The 20,479-nt window shown below is 46.2% G+C and overlaps 1 protein-coding gene across 3 annotated transcripts in view; it reads left to right on the forward strand.

Moving 5' to 3' along the window:
• The window catches only part of CDH18 (cadherin 18), a 922,085-nt gene that overhangs the window by 287,004 nt on the left and 614,602 nt on the right, over positions 1 to 20,479 (forward strand). The gene's annotated exons all lie outside the window — the stretch shown is intronic.

Raw genomic sequence — 20,479 nt, forward strand, 5'->3', positions numbered from 1 at the left:
CATTGCTCTACTGAACCCAGTATATTGTATAATGTATGAAATGATGGTTTGAGTCAATCAAGGGATCAGGTGGGCATGATTTTTTATTTAATACCTTTTTTTTCTGTGAGTTATGTTAAATGAAACATAAAATGGAAATACCTCACCATTCATATACCAAACTTCAAACCAGTTAAAGACTTTTTTTGTTAAATAAATGCCCCTTAGGTATCATTTGATACCACTAAATGAAAATAAAAAGAAGTTCCTTTACATTTTAACTTAGTCTTCAAAAGTCACAAACTGTCACAGTAAAGGGAAGCCTAATTAAAGGAAGAGGCAAAACTAATGACAAAAACAAAAAAGCTCCACACCTTACAGAGTGGCACAACAAACACATCTGTGTTGCAACACAGTTTTACACAGTGCTCAGCACCACTGACTAAACATTCACCTAGAATTTAAATCACATTAAGATTGCATCTAAATTGAATTCAGGTAGAAGTATTAAAAGACTTTCAATTGAAAGGCAGAAACAATTGAAAACCTTCCTAAACAAAGATGTTAATTTTCCTTTTGCTTGGTCTATTTTGCATATTGTAGCCAATCCTTTTCATATATATGGAATTCTTTTTAAATGCAGAGCATTTTGAGAAATTGAATTCCTAGGGAAAGATTAAGCAACTGGTTTAAGTTGAAGTTTAGTGTAAGACAAGAGGGCATGGAATCACGATCTCTTTTCACATTGTTCTTAAATTGAACATTGAGAAGAATGCTAAACAAGTTGGAGGGTGTGACAGTGGATGATCTAGAGTTAAACTCCTGAGTTTATGCAGATGACATTGTGCAACTGGCAGACATGTTTGAATTTTTGACGATACTCTTTGCTACCTTGAAAAAATGGTGTAGTCGACTTGGACTTCCAATAAATGCTAAACAACAAAGTGATCATATCTTGGAAAAGGACAATAGATAAAGTGTTGAAATTCAGTAGCAGTGAAGTCATAGAATAAGTAAAGTCTTGTGTACGTTGGAAGCTTGACCAGTGCCAACAGTTCCATCAAGGATGAGGTTAAAAGGAGATTGTGACCATACCAGGGTAGAATACAAACTAAGGAGGATCTGTGTCATCCTTTCCCTGCAACTTTGGGTGCCTTTATAATGCCTTGCTGAAGTAGCTCCCACCTGGGCCACTCACAAACAACTTTCCAGCATGCAAGTCACACTTTGAGTGTCTGTGTATAGCTGCAGTCTGCCAACCACTTTTGGGTTACACTCTGGCTCTCACTGGCTTTGGTTATATTGAGGGTGACCCCAACACACCCCCCAGTCTTAAAATGCCCCCCAGAAATGCATGTTCTGTATTGCCCAGCCCTCTCTTGGACTATACAAGTTATATTAGGTCTGTTATTTCTTTACAAGGAATAATAGGTACACAACTTGGCACCACAAATGGAGTTTCCCAGACACTTCAGTTTAAACACAGTGGATTAGATAAAACATTAAAACAAGTTTATTATCTACAAAAAAGAGAGATTTTAAGTGAGTACAAGTAATGAGGCATAAAAGTCAGAAATGTTTTTACAAGAAAAATAAAGATAAAATGCTTACTAGTGCCTAACTTAACAAAATATGTTAATTCAAGGTAAAGCTTTCTCACCACATGCTTTCAGCTGTCTTACTGACCAAACTTTTTTCAGGACCCCTTCCCTAGTCTAATGGCTGCTTCCTTTTTCCCTTCAGATGCAGTGAATCAATGGGCATTGAGAGAATGCCCATTGACTGGATTGTTTGTCCCTCCCTTTTCTAGGTTCAGTCCCCCTCTTGAAAAACATTTCCAGCTGGGTATTAGGAGACAAAATTCTATGTGGAAGGATGTTCCCTGCTGCTTTTTTCTCACCTGTTTGAGCATCCATTTTTCCTTTCCTATTTGATAACTTTGTTTACTTCTTAAATTAAAACACCATTGTTTAAGACAGACCTGTTTGCCAACTCAGTTTGGAACATATTTTAATAACACGATACAGCAGACTCGTGTAGCTTTACATACAGTTGGCACACATATTTTATCAGGACAATAATGACCAGCAAATAAGGAGTTTTCAAATGATACCTTACAAGGAATACTTTGTACAAAGATTGTTACAATAGTGTTAGGGAATGAATATGACATTCTGTCATAGAGATGTGCTTTAGCTACAAATACAAGCACAGAAATTGATGACATTATGAACCGATAAAAACATTGTTTGGTGTCAAAGTGAGAAACTATAAAACCAATGCATTGACAATATTACTGTATGATCTGAAAGCAGCTGTGTTAAATGAAATACATCAAAAGGCTTGAAGCAGTAACGATGAGCATTCTTCAAAAGATGGCATGTGTAAAATGGAATGGTATTAAGACAAATGACGAAGTTGGAAGGAGAGAAGCATAGGGGACTTGCTACAACTGAAAAGATATTGAAGGTGGGGACATTGCAGAAAACAAACAGATGATCTGATGCCAACAGAAATAATGCAAACACAGACAAGGTCAGTCTGACCTAGAGGCTGACCACCAACTAGATGGCAGGCCATCTTATGCAGAGATATGACTAATCTGGGCTTAATGAAGGAACAATCCATGGACTACAACAAATGCGATTCTGTACCACACTCCCTATCTGCAAAGATGCTCTGTGATGAAAAGAAGAAGAGGAGAAAGATAATGGACTCTCAGCCCCATTGCTTTTTATTATTGCACAGCAGCAAAAGCACAAAAAGATATGGTCATTTTGGCAAAAAAAAAAATTAATGAAAGTATGAGGGTAATTTGTTTGCTCAAAAAGCAGTCTTGACACTTTCAGTGGAAGCAAGACAACCCTATATATAGTTCATAGTCTAAATTTTGGTACTGAGCACAGATGTTAACTTCAGACCAAGACAATATTTTAAAATCTTTGTTGTATGTTTTTATTTATTTGTCACTTAGATTAATTTAAGGGAGATGAAGCTCAATTTAGGGGGAATTCTGACAGCAGTATTAACTTCCATGAACAGTCTCCAAATGCTCATTCATTTAGGTGCTTAACTCCCACTGATTAGTTGTTTATGGCAGCATTTTCTTAACTTCTGAAAATTGAGCACCCCCTTCAGGAAAATAAAATCAATCATCCACCCTTCATCCTCACCATCTGGTTCGAAAGACCTACCCAAGATAAGGAATTAGAGTAGATTGTGTATATCTTCGTAACAAGATTCTTCTTTTCTTTTCTTCCATGTTTTGATCAGCAGTGAAATAATTAGCAAAGTTGATATAAAGTATCATCATTAGAATCTGTGTTACCCCCGACTGAGATGAATGTGGCAAGTCATATTTCTGAGAGATACTGTAAACTCCAGCAAACATTGCTGCATCAGTTAAACTCTTGTCAGATTTTAATGTTTCTTTGCATCCTTAACAGTTATATAAGTCTTTTAAAAATAAAATCTGACATTTAAGTTGTCTGTCCACACACACATGCACAGACCCCAACAGTCTTTTGCACCTCTGCATGGGGGTGCACCATACATTTTGAGAAATGCTAGTTTTGAAAACTTACCACATCACAACTCTATACTTAAGTCTATCTGTATTTGGAATCAGTTCAACTTATCAAGGGATATGGTGAATTCTCCATCACCTGAAGTCTTCAAATTGGTATGGGATGTCTTCCTAAAAAAAAGAATATGCTGTAGCTCAACCACAAGAAAAGGACTAAGATGCATGAATTATTGGTGAAATTCTGTGACCTGTGTTATGCAGGTGCTCACACTATGTGACCATAATGGTGCCATCTGGCCTTAAAAATCTATAAATTATATGAACTTTCTCAATAAAATGCTTTTAAGAGATCAGATTTTTGTCATTAGCATTTCTGTTTGCTTAATTAGAATGTCCGTTTCCCTGTTTTTCAAAAGAATTCTGCCCATTCTCTACCACATATTGCACGCTGTTTTTTTTTTCTCTGCTTCGTCTCTTTTTGTTCCCTTTTATTATAGTGTCTTTGAAGTACTGTGTTATACAAATAAAGTGAAACACTGAAATGGACTTTTAAACGTACACTTTTATCTGTATATTCGTTCATTTAATTTAAAACACTTGTCCTTGGTTCTAGTAGCTTTTAGCTCAATGAACATAGTCATATAAACAGATAAACAGTGTTCAAGTGGGTCAAAAATTAACTAGATCAATTTTGTCCGTTCCTCTTGGGCACACTATAGTAATAGCCACATATACTTTTTTTAAGATTAAAAAGTTACTTTTCAGTGTTTGAAATATCTCCCTTAAGCCTTGGATTTACAATAAAATACTTTATCCAGCTTTCGTAATAAATACATCTGCACTCAGAAAATGCATTTTTACACCTGTGGCAAATAAAGGTATTTTAGAGGTAGTTGAGCCTTGGTTAATCTCTGTGCCCACTACCAAAATTTAGACCATGGAAATACATTAAAATAAATGCTATTTTACACAGCTGTCAGCACAGACAGATGTCTCACCTAGAATTTACTCTATATTATTTACTGACATTTAAAAGATGTACATGAACACTGACGGCTCTGCACCTTTAAGCGGGGCAAAGGGAGGGGAGTTTGGCTGCCTGGCCGATTGAAGGGAACAGTGTTTTATGGCTGGGGCTGGGGGTAAGATGAAAACTGCTGCAAAAAGGGGTCAGTGTGCTTGCTGATTTAAAAGGGTTTAAAAGGGGCAGCTCATCACCTCAAGTCTTCCTTTTTACATGGACCAAGGCTGAAGCAGGCCCCACCATCCCTCCATGCAGTTAGGGGGGTTTTCGCCTTCCCCATAGTGGGTTTCAGGAAGGGCTCTGTTCATGCATGGCATGACAGGCGGTAGGCCATATGTTGCGACTCATTATTTAAGTGTAGGGTGGATGTCCAGTGCAGGTACCCCATAGGAAAGGTATAGTGATCAGATAAATGCCTTGAAAAAGGACTTAAAAAGAGGAGTTCATTAAAGGAATGAATGGGTGGTGGTTGGGGACTCCTATGACTGGTACAGCAGGGAGCCAACCCCCCATTCTTATAACCCACCTTCAGGGCCGTCCCGATGAATTATGATGCCCTATGCACCCCCAGTACCTGCTCCCACCCCCAGGGTCTGGGTTGCGCTCAAGGCCTGCGGGGCTGGGGAGGCTGGAGCTGTGGGGGACCATGTTGGGGGGCCCCAGAGGCCCAGAGTGGCCTGGGGGATTAGTGGGTGGCTGGGAGCAGGAAGCAGAATAACCCGGTCCCAGCCCGCTCTGCTCCCCCTTCCCCAGCTGTATCGCTCGGGGAAAGGAGTTTGGGGGAGGGGTCTCCCCCCCCGCATTCACCGGCAGCGGCGGAATGCAGAGCAGCCCGGCCCCAGCCTGCTCTACTCCACCAGCTCCCAACCGCGTCGCTCCACTTCCCACTGCCAGTGAGTGTGAGAGGGGAGGGGGACTGGGGAAAGGACTGCCCCCCACAATCATGGGCGGTGGGAAGCAGAGTGACGCGGCTGAGAGATGGCAGAGCAGAGCGGGCTGGGGTCGGGTTGCTCCACTTCCCGCTACTGCCAGTGAGTGTGGGGTCATCGGGGGAAGAGGTGGAATGGGAGCAGGCTGGGGGCGGAGCAGGGGGGAAGAGGCAGTGCAGAGGGAGTTGTCCATTGCCCCACACCCCCCTAGAGGGGCTGGCTGAGGGATAGGGCTGGTCGTCGGAGCTGGTGCTGCCACATATGCAGCACACAGCTGCCATGGGCCCCAAATGTCATGATGCCCTACACAGCTGCGTATTCTGCATATGCCTAGGGACGGCCCTGCCTACCTTAACCCTCCTATGAGGGTGGGGGGTGGATGGTAAGGTCCCAACAATGAATTTGCTGGAGAGACCTGGATGGAAGAAGAGGGGAAACTGGTGGAAGCCCCCTGGGTATGGTAAGGTCCCAGCAATGGAGTTGCAGGAGGGACCTGGATGGAAAAAGACGGGGAGCTGGTAAAAGCCCCCTGGGTAATTAAGGAATAAACATGGGGTTAACTGCACTGTACACTGTTATCTTCCAGGTAGTCCCAGACATCTAATAATAAAGTTGCGGCCTGATTAAACCCATGTCAAATGTCTCCTGTATCTTCTTTTGACATAGCCAGACAATTACTCATTTACACCATCTATAACAAAGAAAGATGGAGCTGTGAGAGCAACAGCAAAACTGCTTTCTTCTGTCTCAAAGAATCAATTTGGAGGAGCAATATTTAAATACAGAGAAAATCATTTGTTTGACTGGATACAGGTCTTGCTATGCATACTAAAGCATCATTTTTAACTCAATAAGAATATGAAAGTATTTCTAAATGTTAGTTTTATTTCATTTTCATTAAATTGTCATATTGCTTTCTAATTTCATCTGTGCAAAATGGCAACATTATGATTTATGGCATTTTCTACTTTACAAATATTACTTGCCCTATTTACAAAGAGAGAATTCTAAGAACTGTGTTTCATAAAATGTTGAGGTGGCAGAAAGTACAATGGAGATATATGATGAAAACTTCTTAAATGATCAGTTGAGAGAGAGGGAGAAACAGTCAACTTAATAGTTTCCAATCATCCTATTCTGTTCATAAAAGTGGGAATACAGGAAAGTTGTATCAGAAATTGCACAGAAAATGGGCTGTGATTTGTATCTATGAGCAGCTTTTTAGGAGGTGTGAAAAGTGGCCTGTGAACAGAGAGGAATAGATTATCCTTTTGGTGTCTATGGCATGGGAGACAGAGATGAGTTTGGGATTGTAGGGAAGTTTAATATTTATTTGTATTCTTATACACTGTGTGAGCATAGATTAGTGCAATGTGGAACTGTAAATAAATAAAGAGAAATTCATTGCCCTGAGATTGCATGACCGCAGGAACCACATCTCAGTGTATTTCAGTATCAGTACCATTGCTTTTGTAAACATTTTTAATTCACAAAATCTTTCGTCCTGTGCATCACCCTTAGCACCATTCTGGACTTTTCCCAAACAGAATTCTGAGTGAAGGACTTGTGACAAATTTGATTAAATAGGTCTCTGACCAAAGGCATCCCATATTCACACCCTACACCAGTGGTCCCCAAATGTTTTATCTCATGCCCCCCTTTGCTCGGCTGTGCCCCCTCCACCTACCCTGGGAGCTGGGCTGGGGGTGGGGCTGTGGCTCTGGGAGGTGGGGACATGGACAGGGCTAAAGGGGCCAAGGCTGGGAAACAGCTGGGTATGGGGTTGGGAGCGGAACCTCAGCCGGGGACCAAAACTAGCATCCGGGGGCCCGGGCATGGGGCTGGCAGCTGGGGATGGGTCTAAGAGCGGAGCTGGGTGGCGTTTCCTCCACACCCCACATGGGGTCTGGCCTAGGCCCAGGCCCCAGCTGCGCTCCCTGAACATTCGTCCGAGCGCACCCCACAGTTTGGGGGCCTCCGCTGTACACACTATTGTAATAATCTTTGGGCAGACTATATCTTGTGAGGTATCATTTGAAAACTAATTACTTGCCGGTCAATAATATCTTGGTGAAATGTATGTAGCAACATTACATGTAAAGTTATGAAATCCCCCTTTATGATGTTATTAGCACATGTTCAAAATCACACAGCCCTGCCTAGGGAAAAGTTGTTAAACAGGTCTGCCCTAAACAAAGGAATGTGGGTTTACCTCAATTTACCTATAAGTTGTAAACAGGGTCCTGTTTACAATGAGAGGGGGAAGACAGGAGACATGGAGAATCTTCATTTCAGCAAACGGAGGAGAAAAGGAATGGCATTCAACCTCTTTTCACCACCAGACACCATGTCACCTTTTCCACTTTTTGAATGAACTTTAACTAGCAGCAACCCTTGGGAAAATGCACTTCAGAGGGTGACTGAACCATAAAAGTGAGGGGCAAAAACACCCCAAATTATCCCCCCCCCCATCTCTCTTGTTCACTTAAGAAGATGAAAGAAACTGCCTACGAATTTTGCAGACCAAGTTTCAGGTCAGGATCTGCTCCAAATGTTACTGGGAACCTGTGGTGAGAATTTCACTTTAAACCAAGACTAGTTTGTTAAGTTTAGAAAGTATTTTATCTTATAACCATTTCTGACTTTAATAACTTAGATTTTAAGTGAGTGCAAGTATATCTGGTGGCGTGTTGTCTTAACCATTTAGCAGCCATGGTTATAGTTTGTAATATTCTACATTTAAATGCTACAGTCTCTGTACTAGCCTTGCAGATTCCATTCCATGTTTCTTCCTCACTATATTTTTTTAAATTCATATGGACCTGTTTTGCTATCAACCCAGCACATCCATACCTTATTAAATACTGTGGGGATTTTTAGGGAGTGGTTAAGGGGATTCCCTAACATGGTTTTCTGCCATGTTAGATTGTGATTCCTACAGAGGGCAGCTTGCTTACCTACCAGATCAGTGGTCGGGGGTCACAAGTGTGGTCAGATGTTTGGCTGTGTGTGTTCTCTCTGCATGCTATACTGACTCTGGCCAGATAGCCCATACAGCAGGCTCCCATCCAACTGCCCAATAAATTCACAGACTTGGTTTACTGCCAACTTGGTTTATTACCGCCCATCATCTTGTATATCTCTATCCATCACACTGTCATCCTGACCTTATCTTTAGGATGGGTCAAGCATGTTCCTGTTATCTTTAGGGAATGTGTTGGTATAAAGGTGTTCTAATAGCACTCTTTTGGAATGTTTTTGTGTGAGTGCTCTGTGCCTATCACCTCTTAGAAATGTGTGTTTTTGCAATATCAGCCCTGTTCTTGCCAGATTCTGTGAGCAGGGCCTGCCTATAGTTCACAGCCTGATTTTGCTTTATATCAGCAAAGCTTTGACCACTACTTTTGCTTCAGGCCTCATACCAGGCCTCTGATACAAGGGCTTATGTTTCAGGTCCTCTTCCTACTACAACAGGCTGCTAGGGTCAGAGTTGCTGGACCAGGGCTGTGGCTATACACAGAGATGCAGGGTGTAACCTGCATGCTGTTTGGCTCTTTTTGAGGATCCCAGGTTGGGAGCTACAGTAGCAAAGCATTGTGAGGCATCCCAGATTGCAGGGCAGAGGTGACACAGCCCCTCACTGGTCTGGATTGCACCCCAGAATGTCATAATGTCTGCTTACGTGTGTTATCTGGCTGCAGCAGTACTGAATCCGTGTACAAATTGGCACCTTAAATTGAGTTGAGGCGTCACACTGTGGGGCAGAACTTGGTGTTCAGACCTTTTGGTTACCAGTCATCTTAGGCTTTGCATGGTACGCTATTGAGAGAGCCTTCCTCCCACACTCTCCCATCAATGGGACTACCTGCTCTTGGCTTGAGCCCTCCACCCACATTCCTGCACCAATCAACTACTGTCTTCAAATACACACACCTTGTATTGATACATAAATTAGTAGTATATTGTTCATCCACTAGATGTCTTTGTGGGCTGCCTAGAGTTCCAGATGGGTGCGGTCACCGGAAAACAAGAAAGACAAAATTGAAATCAAGCAGTATGGAAGCCTATTGGTTGCTACCTCTATAATGTGTCATTATTTTTTTTTCTTTTTTTTTTAAATGCCTTTTATTTAAGATGGACTGAGATTTCATATAACATGGTACATCCTACTACCCATCTGTTATGCATTTGTGCAGTAAGGTTCTCATATTTTAATGTGAACGTTATACCACCAAAGCCAGTTGTTTCATGACACAAAACTCGATACAAGTGATTAGAATGGAAAATTTACAATTGCTGGCATATGTATCATCACATTAGATCCACTAAAACATATTATCAGACTGAGCCATATGATGCAATTAGTGAACAATAGTGCGCTTGCACTCTTTCACCCAAATCATTTGCCATTCTGTGGAAGGGAAAGAAACGCCCCCAAAAGTACTAACATCTAATTGCTTAGTAATTACCATTCAAATGTAATGTAATCCAATAGCAAGAAACATCATTTTTTGGTCAACCTTTATTTTGAATATCCTGTGCATTGTAAAATCCTTACTGCCTATTTTTTATGCTGCCATACTTCCAGCAGAATAAATTTTGGTAATATGATGAGTCTAGATTCTACCATATTCCATATATGTAACAATAAATTATAAGCATATATAAAAACTGAGCACGAATATGTGGTTTTGTGTCTGAACCATATTAGTTTCTCCATGAAACAATACAGAAATGCATAGCACAATGTATATACACCTCTACCCCGATATAACACGAATTCAGATATAACGCGGTAAAGCAGTGTTCCGGGGGGGGGGGGGGGGGGGAGAGGAAGGGGAGAGGCTGCGCACTCCGGCACATCAAAGCAAGTTCGATATAACACAGTTTCACGTATAACACGGTAAGATGTTTTGGCTCCCGAGGACAGCGTTATACCGGGGTAGAGGTGTACCAGCTCTCCTTGACAAGTTTGGAGGTGTTCAACCAAAGATTCTAGTGGTCATCTTGGGTTATCTGTATTTCAGAGATGTATTGACAGATATATATCTCACATACAACAAAAAAATTAATTTGTTTAAATGGAAATAGACTCAGTAAAATCCAGATTTGAATACAAGATTATAATTTTATTTGGCTGTTGCTGAATAAGCAAATAAATTAATATTTATCCCACTTGCTGCATACTATATTTTGTTTTCTAATAATATCAATAAAATGCTATCGGTTAGCACTTATATACCAATAAAGCAAATTCAAAGTTAGACTAAAGGTACAACAATGATACATGAATATATCAACTGCCAGGTATGCTATGTTAAATTATAATATCCATCCATTAAATTCATATAGAAATACAGTCAAACATTCACAGTGAAATTTTTTATGTTAGTACTTATATTTTGCATACTATGGGCCAGATCCTATCACCATTGTAACCAAAAAGCAAAACTCCCATTTACTTTCATAGGTTCAGGGTCAGGCCCTTGATGCACCTGTGCATTATGTTCCAGTCTTCCCTATTAAATATTTGTAACTTTTCCACTAGTGGAGAATGAAACATGTGTCTGTGACTTTTTAAAATATTTCCCAAGATATGATTTTGTGTTATGTATGCATTCTCTGAAATGCAAGGAAAGTTGGTTTGTTTAAAAAAAAAAGTATTTTTTTTTTAAATTAAGAGAATGGTGTTTGTGACTTATGGGTTTCCCATAAACTTCCCACCCCCCCACTTCCATCTCCCTTTTGTTAGAGTCAAAACTACCAGTCACATGCAAATAGAGACCATGTAATGTAACTTACTGCATACTGTAAAAAGCAACAAAGAGTCTTGTGGCACCTTATAGACTAACAGATGTATTGGAGCATAAGCTTTCATGGGTGAATACCCACTTCATCAGACGCATGTTATTGCATACTATTGGCCCAATCCTGTGTACTCTGTGAAAAGAATGCAGAATCATACTTATATTCACAGTTAAATTATGATCTGCTTGACTCTTCCCCCCCCCCCCATTATAATGGACCATATCTGCTTACTTTATTGTCCACATCTACAATTATATATAAACATAGACTTGGACCAAAACTTTAGGTTCAGCTTTCATGGAAGTTCCCTGTTACTACAGTGAGTACATCCCAGATCCAAACACAGAACTATAAAGGGGTTTGAAATTGCAAGCCTGTTCTGTATCTAGAGGTGGATCCTCAGAGCTGGTAGTTAGAAAAGTACATTTCTGCTTATGAACTGAGAAGATCTGATCTGGAAACCACTGTGACACAATTAACACAAAGCAAAGTTAATGAATATTGTTTTTTGGAGATTGTCTGAGCCCCAGTTAGACATAAAATGCCTGATCTGGTTTACATTGATAAACAAAGCTTGCTGCTTTCTGGAATGGTGCTTTAAGAAGGACTGTCTAACCCAGGCAAGAAAAAGGGTTAAATTTTATAAAATTCTTTAGTTCTGCTTGTGTACTGCCTTACTCTAACTTCTGCCTCTCTCTGAGATACTTGGAGCCATAGTGGCTTCATCAAGTCCTCCTTATTATAAGAGTTGTACTTGTCCACTTAGGGAATGGAAACAATACCATATGACTAATCTCAACTAACCAAGTTATTGGGCATGATGCAAAAATTACTGGGTGAAATGCCATGGCTCGTGTCATACTAGATCAGGGATCAGCAACCTTTGGCATGTGGCCCGCCAAGGTAAGCACCCTGGCAGGCCAGACTGGTCGGTTTACCTGCCACGTCCGCAGAGGGAGCCGCGATCGGCCGAACCTGCGGACGCATCAAGTAAACAAACAGGGTGCTTACCCTGGCAGGCTGCGTGCCAAAGGTTGCCAATCCCTGTACTAGATGATCATAATGGTCTCTTCTGGCTTGAAGCAAAACAACTCAGATTTTAAGTGTTGACTACTGAATATTCCCTGCAAACTATTTACAATTAATCTGTAGATAAAAATACAAATTGGCAGTAAAATTGACAAAACACTTTACAAATTTAAATCAATGTATCCAAATGAACCCATATTATCCCAATGGGATGAGAGGATTATAAATTCTCATTTTGCAGATGGGGAAACAGATATAGCAGTTTTCAAAGTGTCTGCTAATTTGGGATTCCTCAAGGTTTTGTTGTCCATCTTGAGACACTGATGGCCTCAATTGATTCAACCTTTTAAAAATCCATAGAACAATATATTTTAGACAGAAATCTGAAATAGTTTTATGGAACAACAAATCTCAACTATATTCCTAACTGTTAAAAAAAAAAAACTTCTGCATTCTCAAGCTCAATGGGTAACTTGTTACAAGCTTAATGATAATAGCAGATAGTGACATGTGAGTGGTTGACAAGTGTTTTGTTGTTGTTGTTTGTTTGTTTGTTTGTAGTGGCAAACACATTTCTTGTCTGCTCATTCTTGTTAAGAACATGCCAGCAGGCATTTATAGGCTCCAGATCAGGATACTTAAAACCTGCTGTGATAAGATAGTTCTGTAAATAAATTGATGGATGTTGAGACATAGTGAATATGTCCTTGTTGTTATGGTTGGATAATCCTAGTACATGCCTTAGTAGATTGCTCAAACACAGTATGTTTTGTCATTCTGGGATATCCCCCTTACCGTAGACAGGGCCGCCGAGAACGGGTTCGGACCGCGGTGAAAAAATTTTTCCGGGCCCCCTAGCAAGGGCGGACCGGCTAAACAGGGCCGACGAGAGGGTGGGGGGAAAGCCGAGCCCCAGGCCCCCTTCCAGACCGCCGGGCCCCGGTAATTTGGAACACTCCCCCCCATCGGCCCTGACGTAGAATATAATATACTTTACCTTTGGCATCCACTAATTCTTGGGCATATGACAAGAATTCTCTATTGCTTCTTTTGTCCTCTCTTGGCAGTTTTTCACTTGGCATTTCTCTTGCAATGATTGCTTTGGCAAAGAGAAATCTTGTGACATGTTTGGTGACAATATGCCAGTTCAAATAAAGGATAGCTTACACTTACAAATATGCTGGTATGCAACCTCAAGAAGGTTTCTTTTTCTATTGGTCTTCACCATTGATAATGTTAAAATCTTCATACCTCAGTCTGTGGAACGTGAAAAAGTTAGTGGATTTTACGAAAGCTCTCCTAATACCCTGATGCTCGGGCATTAATTCAGCTCTGAGGGAAACTGTTCCACCACTTCCTGTAGTACCTAGGTCTTCCTTTGGAAGTTTACTGTACAAGTGCTTTCCAGATCAAAATCTGTTTAGTTTATGAAATCTGATGGCATCACACCTCCAGGTGGTGTGGCTGAAGATTATTACTATTTTATATGTTATTTTCTTGCAAACGGTTTTATTTGCTGAATATCATAACATGATTTTGCAAATGTTAAATTAGTTAATTTAGCTGTTTTTGTAATGCAGATAATTTCTGCTGAACTAGAACCTTCAGTGAGCAATGTAAACCAAGAAAAAATATAGAATTAAAGTATGTTATTAGGAATGTGTAGTATTTGGTATTTTTCATGTTCACATCAATGTACTACCTTGAAATCAGTTTTGCTTTAATATTTTTTTCTTTGGCTCAAATTCTAATATTCATATAGCATTCCACTGACAAAGTAAAGAGAGAGTAAATTAAAGAAAGATAGAATAGAAAGATAGCTTTTTATAGAGTAGGCAAAAAAGGGAAATGATATTTGGAAATAGAAGGGAGTAACAGAAAAAATAACCGATTTATTTAAAAAGTTTAAATATTTATTTAAATATTTTGAAATGTATTTTTACAAACTACTTAAGGTTAGGGAAGAGAGGAAAGATGCTGTAATGAGTAAGGACTCAACTCCAAGAATAGGCTAAAGCAAACAATAAGATTTTAGGCCATGTGACAGGGTTGTAGCTCACCGTTGTGGCGCCTCCTCCTGGTCGTCTTGGGGAATTGGCTCGAACCAGTAGGGCGCCCCTTCGGGTGGCGTCTAGCCTGTCGTTCCACCTGCGTTGGGGCCGCGGACTTGCGTTGCCCTCCAAGTACGGAGTCCTCTTTCGGAGCACTGCCCTCCGACAGTGCCCCTTGTCCACTCACACCCCCTTCCGGGGGAGGTGTGTTAAACAACAGTCCCACACCCTCAAGTCCGATCCTCACAATCCAGGACCTGGTGTGGTTCTGACCGGCTGCTCCCTCCGGTCTGTGGCTGTGCGCAGGGTAGCACAGCAAACAAAGGGGGAAAAAGGGGGGGGGGGGACTCAGGCCCGCACACTACTCTGAGTCCCGGTCCAGAGGCCCTCGAGTGACAGTCTCACTGTCTTCCTTCTCCTTACTCCTCTGACTATCCCTCTGGACCGCTTCCCCAACGGCCCTTCGCTACGCTAGGCCTCCTCCTCCCAGGCCTGCCGCCTAGCAGGCTATGGAGTAGGGCCTTCTCCCACTCTCAGGCTGGCCTGCACTGCGCTGTCCGAGGTGCTGGCCTCCTAGCTCTGGAGACAGACCTTCCCCTCTGAAGGCCTGGGACAGACTGACTACTCCTGCTCTGGGCAGCCTCTTATATGGCTGAGGCGGGCCCTGATTGGCTGGCCCCAATCTGTCTTCTGATTGGCCCTCTGTAAGCCCTTCCCTGATTGGTTGGGCGGCTGCGCAGGCGCCTAGACCTGCTGCAGCCCACCCTCTCTGAGTGTGGGCAATCGCCCCACCACACACCCCTTAAGAACCTTCCCGGGGGGGGGGGGGGGGTATCCTAATCGGCCTAATGTTCAGGAGCTCGGAACTTAGCCTTTATCCCACAGTGGCTCGGCTTACCGGCTCACAGTCCAGAAACTTAGCCCTTGTCACGGGGCCCCATGGCCTACTGGCCCCAAAGTCACGGAAATTAGTCTTTGCTACCAGGCAACCCGGCTTATCCACCGCCTCAGCGGGGGGATCCCACCGAAACACGCTGAGGCTTACCAGGTCCAACGTACCAGTCTGTCAATTCCCTGAAGCTGCCTCCTATCCGTTCAGCTGCCGGAGCGTCCCACGGGTCCCCTGATTCTCCACGGGTCTCGTGGTCCACCGCCTCGGCTGGTCCCTCCCACAGTGAGGCTCCCTCTCGACCTGGAGAAGTCACAGTCCCCGGCGGTTCCAGGAGTGTGGGCTGGTCCTCCACCGGGGCTTCCCGCAAGGGCTCTTCTCCCACGACCGTCTGCTTAGGCTGGGGTATGCTCCCTCCTCTCACGCTCTCCGTGCATTTGGGACACACCCCGTACGACCGTGACGGATCCTCTGCCGTCAGGGCTAACTGTCTAGGACCTCGGCAGTTGGATGGGGGCTTGGCTGCCCCCTCGCAGACCACCCCCTGCGCTACGGATCCCCCTCCCTGATCCGATTCTTCGCCCTCCTCCCCTAGCCTGGAGAAGAAATCGGCATTAGTATGGGCCTTACCCGGTCGGTGGAGCACCTGGAAGTCGTAAGGCTGGAGGGCGAGGTACCACCGCATAATTCTAGCATTCGTGTCTTTCATGCTGTGGATCCATCGCAATGGGGCGTGATCTGTGATTAATTTAAAACTATTCCCTAGCAGGTAGTAACGTAGGGCGTCGATAGCCCACCGTACCGCCAGGGCCTCTTTCTCTATCGTCGAAAAATGTCTTTCCCGGGTGAACAGCTTCCGACTTAAATACAGTATGGGATGTTCCTCCCCGTCTACTTCCTGGGAGAGTACTGCGCCCAGGCCGACTTCCGAAGCGTCTGTTTGGAGTATAAACTCTTTTGCGAAGTCGGGGTGTCGTAGTACTGGTTCTTGAGTGAGCCGTTCCTTGAGTGTGTTAAAGGCTCGCTCGCATTGCGTAGTCCACTGTACCCGTCGAGGTTGGGAGTTCTTCGTTAGGTCTGACAAGGGGGCGGCTATAGATGCGAAGTCTGGCACAAAACGACGATAGTACCCAGCTAGTCCTAAAAACTGGCGTACTTGTTTCTTCGTCGTGGGGGTGGGTACATCTCTGAGGGCTTGTACCTTGCTAATCAGGGGTGTTAGTTTCCCCCCTCCTACCGTGTATCCCAGGTAGGTCACTTCTTCTTGGCCTAAGTGACATTTCGCTGGGTTAGCTGTCAGGCCGGCCGCTCTGAGGGCTTGTAACACTGCTGCCAGGTGGTGTAAATGGCTCTCCCAGTCGAGGCTGTAAACCACAATATCATCTATGTACGCCGCCGCGTATTGGTCGTGGGGTTGGAGGACCTTGTTCATCAGGCGTTGAAAGGTGGCTGCGGCTCCGTGTAACCCGAACGGCATGGTCACGAACTGGAAGAGGCCGAAAGGCGTAGGGAAGGCAGTCTTCGCCCGGGAGTTTGGCGTCAGTGGGATCTGCCAATATCCTTTAGTCAAGTCTAAGGTTGACAGGTACTGGGCTCCCCCGAGGCGCTCTAACAGTTCATCCACTCTTGGCATCGGATAGGCATCGAAACGAGAGATAGCGTTGACCTTTCTGAAGTCGATGCAAAACCGGGTCGTCCCATCTGGCTTCGGTACTAAGACGATAGGGCTTCGCCACTCGCTCGTCGATTCCTCTACCACTCCCATCTCCAACATCGTCTCCACCTCCCGCCGGACGGTGTCCCACATTTTCTTGGGTAACGGTCGATGGTTGTCCGTCACTCTCTTCCCGGGGTCTGTGGCAATATGATGACTCATTAGGGTCGTCCGGCCTGGGCGGGCCGATAGTACATCTGAGAACTTCTCCACCATCTGTTGCAGTTGTCCTCTCTGTCTGGGGTTGAGGCCTGACCCCACCACAGCTGGTCCGGGGTCGGGAAGATCTCCTGCTAGGGGTCCAAGTTCTGACTCTGGGGTGGACGGGCCGATGAACATGGCTTCCCGGGTCTTCCAGGCCTTTAGGAGATTAATATGGTAAATACGGGTCTCTTTGCATCGACCAGGTAGTCTGACCTCATAATCGACTGGTCCCACTCGTCGGATCACTTCGTAGGGACCCTGCCATTTGGCCAGGAGCTTCGACTCGGAAGAGGGCAGCAACAGCAACACCCTATCGCCTGGGGCGAACTTCCTCCCTCTAGCCCGTCGATTATAGAGGCGCTCCTGACCTGCCTGGGCCCGTTCCAGGTTTTCCCGGGCGAAGGCCCCTAACGTTTGGAGTCGCTCCCGGAGCTGTAGCACGTATTGTGTGGTCCCAAGGACCCGTGTTTCCTGTGCTTCCCACTCCTCTTTCAGGAGGTCCAGTATTCCTCTGGGCTGCCTGCCGTATAGGAGCTCGAAGGGCGAGAACCCCGTCGAGGCCTGTGGTACCTCTCTTATTGCAAACAACAGGGCCGGCAACAAGGTGTCCCAATGTGAGGGGTCCTCCTCCACAAACTTCCGCAACATGGCTTTTAGTGTACCATTGAACCGCTCTACCAAGCCATCGGTCTGCGGGTGGTACACCAATGTCCGGAGGGTCCGGATATGGAGGAGGCGACATAGCTCGGCTATTAACTTGGAGGACACATTGGTGCCCTGGTCCGTCAATATTTCACTGGGCATCCCCACCCGGGCGAAAATCTTTACCAGTTCACCCGCAATGGTCGGTGCCGTCGCTGTCTTTAGGGGAACGGCTTCGGGATAGCGTGTGGCGTAGTCCACGACTACTAATATAAAGCGGTTCCCTGTCTTGCTTCGCTCAAGGGGGCCGACGAGGTCCATCCCGATCCGTTCAAAGGGTACCCCCACGACTGGCATGGGTACCAGGGGTGCAGGAGCTACCCCTTTCGGTCCGGCTCGCTGGCATTCTGGGCACGAGGCGCAAAAGTCTGCCACTTCCCGGTGGATGCCTGGCCAGAAAAACCGGCGGGCCACCCTCTGTAGGGTCTTCTCGCGTCCCAGGTGTCCAGCCCAAGGGTTCGCGTGGGCTAAGTGGAGGAGGCCGGCTCGCAGTCTCCGGGGGACCAACAGCTGGCGGAACGTCTCTCGGGTCTGGGGTTCCTGCGCTATTCGGTACAGGCGGTCCTGCCATACCTCAAAGCGGGGGCCCTGTGGAGTCCGTACCGTCCCGTCCCCCTCAACAGCAGGGTTGGTGGCTTGTTCCCAGGCTCGGCTTAGGGTTGGGTCTTCCCGTTGCTCACGTAAGAAGTCCCCGTTGCGCTCTAACTCTACCCGGGCGTCCTCCACCGAACGGGGTCTGTCTCCCGGACAACTCGCAGGGGTCTCCGCCGTCGAGGAGGTCCCCTCGCCGGGGTCATCCCTTCGCCTGCTCCCAAGCAGCCCCGTTCCCGGTGCTATAGTCCTGTCTGGTCGGGGCTTGGGTGGCTGATATCTTAGGAGGACCTCTCCAAAGCCGGGCCAATCTCGTCCCAACACCACCGGGTAGGCCAGCCTAGGGGCCACTCCTACTCGGAGACCCTCCTCTCGGCCGCCTACTCCCATCTTGACCCAGGCTGTGGGATACTGGTGGATGTCTCCATGCACACACTGCAGGTAGATCGGGGGCCCCGAAAGATTGAGGTTTGGGACCAGCCCCTCTCGTATGAGGGTCTGACTACACCCCGAATCTACGAGGGCATTGGTGGGGTTCCCTTCAACCTGGACCGGGACTATCAATTTTCTTACCCCTTTCTGCCGTGCCCGTTGTCCGGCCATCCAGGCCTGCCCATAGCTGCAGTCCATAAAAGGGCAATCTCGATGGAAATGTCCTTCTTGACCGCAGTCCCAGCACCTCTCTCGGGACTCGGCTGGGCTTGTGCCTCCTCCGGGGGGGCCTGTTCGTTCTGGGGGCTGTCGCTCCCTCCAAGTCGTCCCCGGTAGTAACTTGGGTCGGGGTTCAGGGTTGGGAGGCCTCGGACGCCCATGGCTGTGGCCTGCCAGTGGTTCGGAGGCTCCCGCCCCACGAGAATTTACCTTCTCTGCGCCGCCCTTGCGACCAAGGCTTCCGGTCGCTCGGGGTGGTGCCTCCGCCCCCTCTGCCGACAAGTAATCCTCCATTAAGGCCACTGCTGCGGAGAGGGTGGCCGGGCGATGCCGTCGTACCCAGGCCCTCCCTCCCGGGGGTAGGATCTGGGTGAACTGCTCTAAGGCTACCATCTCTGCGACCTGGGGCCCCGTCAGGCTCTCTGGGTTCAACCATCTCCAGCAGTGGTCTCGGATGCGTTGGGCCACAGCGCGGGGTCGGGCCCCCGGAGGATATTGTTCCTTGCGGAGACGCTGTCGGTAGGTCTCTGGGCTAATGCCGGTATGGTCTAGGATGGCCGCCTTGACTCGGGCGTACTCGAGCGCTTCCCGGGGGTCGAGGCTCCGATATGCGGCCTGAGCCTGCCCCGTCAAATAAGGGGCTAGTAACGTGGCCCAATGTTCTGAGGGCCACCGGGCAGCAGTCGCCACCCGTTCAAATGTCACCAGATAGGCCTCTGGGTCATCCTCGGGCCCCATCTTGGTGAGACGTATCGGTAGTGCCCCTGGGGTATCCCCCAGTCCGGTTCCCATGGGGACAGCAGGGGTGCCTCCTGCCGGTCGTAATAGTGCGGCCATCTGTTGCACCAAATGTTCCTGCTGCACCCGCTGCTGGGTGGCCAACTCTCGGAGGAGCTGCTGCTGATTCTCTTGGTGTTGAGTCATCAGCAGCTGCTGCTGAGTGGTCATCTGCTGCAGCATTTGCATCTGCTGCTGGTGCTGCTGGGCCGACTGCTCCTGCTGCTTCTCTAGCAGCCATTTTAATAACTTCTCAGCCTCCATGTTGGGGTTCAGCGGGTTACTCCCGGTTCAATCCCCACACTCTGGACCCCTGTGGTGGGTCCAGGTCTGTACCCACAATCTGGGTCGACCGTCTGTCCGCGCAAGACACTGTTCTGGGCAATAGTCCGCAGTCTTGGCGCTGGCCCCTCGTATCAGGGGCGGACCGCTATGCCCGCATTCTCCACCACGTGTGACAGGGTTGTAGCTCACCGTTGTGGCGCCTCCTCCTGGTCGTCTTGGGGAATTGGCTCGAACCAGTAGGGCGCCCCTTCGGGTGGCGTCTAGCCTGTCGTTCCACCTGCGTTGGGGCCGCGGACTTGCGTTGCCCTCCAAGTACGGAG

The sequence above is a fragment of the Malaclemys terrapin genome, chromosome 2, assembly GCF_027887155.1.
Source record: "Malaclemys terrapin pileata isolate rMalTer1 chromosome 2, rMalTer1.hap1, whole genome shotgun sequence".
Lineage (NCBI taxonomy): Eukaryota > Metazoa > Chordata > Testudines > Emydidae > Malaclemys > Malaclemys terrapin.